We start from the raw sequence: 7,052 nt of genomic DNA, 5'->3' as shown, positions 1-7,052 counted from the left end.
GTGAGGCAAGGCAAGGCGAGGCAGGGCGGGGGTGCCACTGTCACAGGGCAAAGCGAGGCAGGGGCTGGGGTGGCTGCTGCCTGACACCATTGGCCCCGCACACAGAGGCCAGCGAGTGCACGGTGGCCATCAGTGTCCGTCAGCAGCCACAGCCTGCTGGCCCCTCAACCGGTGCACTCTGGGGCTCTGCAACCTGCCCCCAGCAGTTCAGAGAAACCGCCTCTGACCTGAATGGCCAGCTGACAGCTGAGAAGGCGATGCAGTGGGTCGTGCCTGAGAAAAGGAGAGGATGCGAGGCCAGGAGGGATGGGACGGGGGGGAGGGAAACTAGCCATGCTGGGATGCATCTGGCCACATGGGACCTTGAGTTAGCAGGAGGCTGGTTGAAGAGGGACCGTTGCCATCTCCATGGCATGGTGTGTGTGCCCACAGAGAGGGCTCTGAGTGCCGCCTCTGGCACTTGTGCAATAGGTTCGCCACCACTGATCTAGGAGATCATAGATAGATAGATAGATAGATAGATAGATAGATAGATAGATAGATAGATAGATAGATAGATAGATAGACAGACAGACAGACAGACAGACAGACAGACAGACAGACAGACAGACAGATCTGTGTACACAACAAGGATGCCACTTAGTAGACTTTTGCAATTTTCTTGTCTAGCAGCCTTTCATACTTTTATCATATTTCTATCTGAAATGCCTGCTTGATGATGATGATAATGATGTATTAACAGGCAAAATACTTAAAAACATCTTGACTGATAAGAAAACATAAACTGTCCTTAATCACTTGGTTTCATAAGGATGTTAATACTGTATAGATTTTGCTGGTCATATGCAGACTAGATCTGGTAGTAGTATTGTACAATTGCAATAACATTTATACTTTTATTTATTTAAATTTATTGAAATTATTTACATTTATAATATTGAATTATATTTTAACACACTTTATTGTTTCCACTGCTCCCAAGTGGACAAGAATAAAATTACACCGAGGAGCAAATAAAATACAGTATAAAGGGAATCTATACTGTATTGTAGTTCACTGGAAATCTGACTCACTGAATATATTCTACTTACTACTGAGTAGGTGTCCACATTGTAGGAGTTATTTGTTTACTCTAAACCCTATCTAAGTTGAATCATAAAGAAATCATATTAGACTTGTACTGAAATTGTAATTTCCACTTAATGTTTCAACAACTCTTTGCTCTCCTTAGTACTATTTCAATTGGTTGAAGAAATCCAGCAATTCTAAAAAAAACCTTTCAGTTTAAAAATTAAACAAAAGTGAGAAATCATGCAACAGTAAAGCTCTTTTCAGGTCAGAAAAATTACAAATGATTAGAAACATACAAAAATACTAGCATAATAGAATAAATGCATTATTCTCAAAGTGAAATCTGGAAAGAAATAGTAGAGATTTTGCTTAATAAACTGGCAATGACCGCATAACTTTGTTTTAAACTTTACAGTTATTTGTTTCTGTGTGCATTAGCACATATTATAACTTGTATCTCTCTTATGTACCAGAAATACATTCTTAACCTGAAACCAAGAAGGGAGGCTACGGATGAAGACATACACCTACACTTTCCATCTTGAGATTGATTTTGAACTCCTGGCTAAAATAGTTGGTATTTTGGAAGTTTTTTTACTTCTTTACCATAGTGATGATGAAAAATTCTGAAACTCTCAAAAAGGTACACATTGGGGTAATTTATTTATGCCAGTTGTTTCCCGACTAATTTTCCTGATGATACAACCAGGTTTTTATAACCAAGATAGAAGAGTATACTTGAAAAATAAGAGTTTATGTGCAATAATAAATGTTTATAAAAATTGGTAACTTATGGTAAGGAAGAGATAGAGTAACAAGTGGACTACACACTGAGGTCTCACAAAATTTAATTTCTATGAGTTTAAGAGAGTGTTGCAATTTGTTAAACACTGCCTGCTGTTAGACACAAAAATAGTCACAAATTGAAATCCACTCTGAGTTACAAATAGAAAAGAAGTTTATTAGACTTCACAACAAAGTCTAAAAAAAATAACGGTTTGCAAAGCGTGGTGGATTCAGGAAGGCAATGCAATGTAGCCAAGCACTGAACCACACCCCAAATTCCAAAATCACATATTATTATACATCCTATCGCGACGCCTCATTCCCTCCCCCATGGCCCCATTGGCTTAGGCTTTGGAGGTTACAATCTATCAGAAGCACCTAAACAGAATACATTATCTCCGCCCCTGTTTGCTTACATTATACTAATAAGATCCCTCCCCTACTATCCTATTTACTCAAACCATATATGTACATGCTTATCAATTCTAAAAGAGAAATGTCTCCCATATTCTACACCTGTTAGATCCAGTAGGGGTACCAGGTACCAAAAGGTACTTAAAAACAATTCCTAGATGGTGACTCACACTGGGCCCCACAGTAACTCCTGTTCTCCCCCCTTCCTCCACCTGAGGCTTGTATGTTCCCTATATACTTAAAACATCTACTCAGGCAATTGATTATACAATAATAATTATAAAATATAAAATATGATTACATGATGATTATACTAAAAGTATATATTTTTATTTTTAAATATTCTCGCTACTTCCAGTTTTTTCCACACTGCTATCTAATTTTGAGAAATCATTCATCAATTATTTCATGAAGAAGCAACATCAAAACTCAGATTTGTTGGAAATTTGATATGAGTAACCTACATTAGGCTGAAAAGAAGTTTGGGAGCCAGAGTCAGGTAAGCAATTAAATGATACATTTTGGCCATTAAACCACCACTCTTCCATCTTTGGGGAGGGGGATGATAAAGTTTCAAAAGTTGGGATGGAGGTTTTTAATTGTTATGTCCCCAAAGGTCATGTCTTTTAGAGTTTGGGTGGGGTATGTAGATTTTAGAGGTCTTTGTCTTCCTAATCTCATAGCTTCCAGCTTCCTGGCCCCAACCTTCCTGAATGAATTATTGAATTTGCATTTCTAAAAGCTGGTCTCTGCCTAGTTTATGCTTGGGCTATTAAGAAAACTGGGCTTGCTTTTCTGCCTTTAAGATCTTCTCCATTATTCCTTTGGATAAATATATTCTGCCTTTTTAATATTTCCCAAAATATTTCTTTCTCTGGATTCTTCCCACATAATAAAACAATAGCAATAGCCCAGCTAAGAATTGAATTCTTATTAAGTTTAGGCTTGCCCTATATATTTGATGGAAGGAATAAAATGTTACAATGTAAGAAACATCCTTTATTTATTTTTATTAGCAAATTTAATAATTGCCCACCAATAGAAATATTTGGATTATCTCTGATTTGAAAAATGCTTTAATAAGGCCTGGTCAATAGCCCTCTGACAAAATTTACCTGCCCTAAAACAAAGAGGGAAATGATTGCACCAGGGAAATCTGTATTAGAACTGGCAGAATTATATCTGTTTTATAAACGATAAAGTGAAGACCCATCAGGATGTACAGAAAATTTAAAGGGCTTGTTAAAGGATTATTTAAAATAGAAATTATTTGGATAATGCTATTTAAGCAAATAAGTAATACTGTCATAATGTTTATTAGGTTATTTTTTATTAAAAGTATTGCCCTTCTATAGATATGAAATCTTGGTGATCGAGATAAAACTACCCATTATTTTCTATGCCTTAACAGTCTGCCATACCAAAAGACAAGGATTAACACCAGACAAAGAATCAAGCAGAAAACAATACCTTAATGAGGAAACTGCCAAGAAGAAATTCACATTTCCAACAACACTGGCAGGACAAGCAACTGTATAAACAGGGAGCAAACCTCACATTCACTAGCATTGATGATGGTACCTAGAAGAGTAATGAAATGTCTGCAAACAAACAAGCAAGCTCAGAGACCACCAAGGAGTCCTTAACAATCTTAGCAAAAAAAGGTTGTAACTTAACAACTGCCTCGTTTAGCAGTGAAACTTCTGGTTCCAGTTGTAGTCATAAGTCACAAGGAAAAGCTGAGAGCAGAAAAAGTCTGAGCAGAGCTATTTAATTAATTCGCTCATTTTGAATGAATAAATTAATAGGTGAGATACGTTCCGTTGTTGCTTTAAGCAGGATCTTCCAAATTAATACGTTATAAAAACAACTAAGACTCAGACTGAGATAGCTGTTTGATTACCAGTTTGATCCTTTAATTCTTTTTCAAAACCTTGCCCTATCTTGTTTGTACCTTTTCACACTATCTCTGAAAAATCAGAAATTGAAAAGGACATAAAAACGAAAGATTAGCGTAGCAAGAAATTAATGAAAGGAGATAGGTTATCGGCGTAGAAATTGGCATCAACTGTGAACTGAAATAAAAAAGTTGCATTCAACTCTTCTTGAATTGATAAAGGCCATTTGCACGCGGAAAGAACTTTCTGCAGAGTGCCCGGATAGCTCAGTCGGTAGAGCATCAGACTTTTAATCTGAGGGTCCAGGGTTCAAGTCCCTGTTCGGGCGAAAATGATTTTTAATAGAAAATCGCACCCAAAAATCTTGCACGAAGTCACGTCCTTTCTAAGAATAAATTGAAAAAAAATGAATATATATAATTCCGATGTCTTTTTAAAATACATAAGAAATGAGGAACTTTAGTTTTAAATCAATCTATATACCGAGTAAAATCGGCGACTTTAAATACATGAAGAAGAAACGAAGGGAAATTTGGAAAGAACGTTCGGAATTTTTTTTTAAAAAGGGAAAAAAAAAAAAAACAATTCGCCCGAACAGGGACTTGAACCCTGGACCCTCAGATTAAAAGTCTGATGCTCTACCGACTGAGCTATCCGGGCTCCATGCTGAGTAGCTGTGCAACGATGCTACATAAAAAAAAAGATTGTCACGCAGCTCGTTCACTTATTTACAAGGGCCAATTGCAGATTTGCAACTTCGATGTTTCCCCAAAGCTACTATTCCAGCCGTAATTTTGGAACAAGAGATTGTTTTTGCACTGCTACGGTTTCCCTTATATTCGGCATGGATTATAAATGTTGTATGAAATATAAATGCGTAAATACATGTGTTTATATTAAATATAAATGTATCACTTCTGGGGCTACTAAAGCACACTTCGCTGGTGAGAAACCAAGAGATTTGCATGAACAACGTTGCAAATGCAGAGAAAAGAATCATTTTACAAGAAAAAAAAACTCCTTTCGTTAGATGCCAGTATATACATATTCATCTCTTTCTAAAGCTTGAAAACGTTACCGACAACCTGCATGCCTAGGGAAGAGTATGGTAACCATTTACCGTTCGGATAAATGCAAGGTAGTCTACTACAATGTTTGTAAGGTGGGTGGTACTGACTAGCCCAGGGATAGGCAACCTTGGCTCTTTTATGACTCGTGGACTTCAACTCCCAGAATTCCTGAGCCAGCATAACTGGCTCAGGAATTCTGGGAGTTGAAGTCCACGAGTCATAAAAGAGCCAAGGTTGCCTACCCCTGGACTAGCCCACTACGCACAGAAACACAGACAGTAAGCCCTTGGTGTAGGTTTCAGTCTTCCACCCAACCACCCTAAGAAAATATTCCAGCCGATAAAGGCATTTTGGTCCCAAAAGCACCACAGCTCAAGGGGGGAAGGAGAGAGAGGGAGAGAGAGGGACAGGGACACACACACACACACACAAAAAAAACACCACACGCGCTCTTTATTATGATGAAGAAAAAGTAAACTTCGGAGAGGCATTTTGGTCCAAAAAGCACCACAGCTCCAGGGGCAGAGACACACACACACACACGCTCTTTATTATGATGAAGGAATAGAAAACTTCGGAGAGGCATTTTGCTCCAAAAAGCACAGCTCCAGGGGCAGAGACACAGACGCTCTTTATTATGATGAAGGAATAGAAAACTTCGGAGAACTTTGTTCAAGGCTGTACTTCTCCGTTCTCAGCCCAGCAGAGAAATATGTTTTTTAAGCAAGGAGTGAACCCGAAAGCCTGGCATTCCCAGCTCTCCTCGTTTCTGCAGCTAACGTGTCCTTTCAAAGAGGAAGGATTTCCGCCCCAACGCGTGGCTTCCCAGGGAGTTCCTCTTACTCGTTGGCGCCTCTGCTGCGCAGAGCGGACGGAAAAGACGATGCTCTCATAAGCTCGACCATTCCCGGAAGTTTGAGGGGGCCTTCCCTTAGCGGCGCCTCCGCTCTCTATGATCTGGACGGAAGAACGTGGGTCTCCATGTTGACTCGCAGGCGAAAAGGGCGGCCTGCCTTCTTTCCCCTCCCAAAGTAAAATGGAGGCGAGGAGGTCGTCGTGAAGCTCCAGTCCTCCTCCGAAAGAATTGGGGGAGGGGGAGGGACAGCTTTGAGGAGCTTTACCGTGAGTTCATCTTGAATTTTTTTGCAGCCGCTTAAGACTGCACCGAAACTGGTGAAATAAGAGTGCAGGGTTTCTAGGGAAGAATTAGGCGGGTGTGCAAGAGAAGGAAACGGGGTCGGGGAGAGAGAGTGCATTACTTTTTGTTGTCCACTTCCCAACTTAAGGATTGATTAAAGGTCACTTGACTGGCAGGGCAATGAGGTCTGTGTTGTGAATATAATATCAGGTATAATATCAGTGATAGACCTGGCATATACTAATTGAATGCGAAGGCTCAGAAATACTCCAGGCTGACCTCATTTTATATCCTTATCTTGTTCTCCCAAGTACCCGAAGGGCCTATAACTGTACCTCTTCTAGTGTCTTGTCAATTTTTCTGCAGGTCAGGTAGCACAGTAAGATTATTTAATGCTTCAGACTAGATTTCAGAAAGTGATATCGATGCAGGTGGGAATGCAGAGAAATAGCAAGTATATAAGCTGCTTTAAAGCAGTGTTTGCCAAAGTTGGCCACTTTAAAATGTGTGGACTTCAACTCCCAGAATTCCCCAGCCACCACTGGTGCCAAGTTTGGCCAAGCTTTAAAGTGCAGTGGTTAGAATGCAGTATTGCAGACTAACTCTTCCTACAGCCAGGAGTTTGATCCTGAGGCGCTCAAGGTTGAATTAGAATGAGGACCCAGATTGTTGTGG

The 7,052-nt window shown here is 39.6% G+C and overlaps 1 protein-coding gene and 2 non-coding genes across 7 annotated transcripts in view; 2 read left to right on the top strand and 1 right to left on the bottom strand.

The window, feature by feature from the left end:
* Nucleotides 1–4,424: 4,424 nt before the first annotated feature.
* Nucleotides 4,425–4,497, top strand: TRNAK-UUU. The gene has a single exon. It is a non-coding gene; the product is annotated as a tRNA-Lys (tRNA).
* Nucleotides 4,498–4,756: 259 nt separating this feature from the next.
* On the bottom strand, nucleotides 4,757–4,829 carry TRNAK-UUU. Its single transcript has one exon. It is a non-coding gene; the product is annotated as a tRNA-Lys (tRNA).
* Nucleotides 4,830–6,204: 1,375 nt separating this feature from the next.
* Nucleotides 6,205–7,052, top strand: part of MDM4 (MDM4 regulator of p53) — a 34,222-nt gene continuing 33,374 nt past the window's right edge. For all 5 annotated transcript variants that reach the window (XR_001549405.1, XM_015832155.1, XM_015832156.1 and 2 more), the window contains exon 1: nucleotides 6,205–6,361. The gene's annotated coding sequence lies outside the window, so the exon portion shown is untranslated. The remainder of the gene's footprint in view (nucleotides 6,362–7,052) is intronic.

This window comes from Protobothrops mucrosquamatus, unplaced genomic scaffold, assembly GCF_001527695.2.
Source record: "Protobothrops mucrosquamatus isolate PMUCROS unplaced genomic scaffold, P.Mucros_1.0 scaffold_310, whole genome shotgun sequence".
Taxonomy (NCBI): domain Eukaryota; kingdom Metazoa; phylum Chordata; class Lepidosauria; order Squamata; family Viperidae; genus Protobothrops; species Protobothrops mucrosquamatus.
This window is presented reverse-complemented; position numbering and strand designations above follow the sequence as displayed.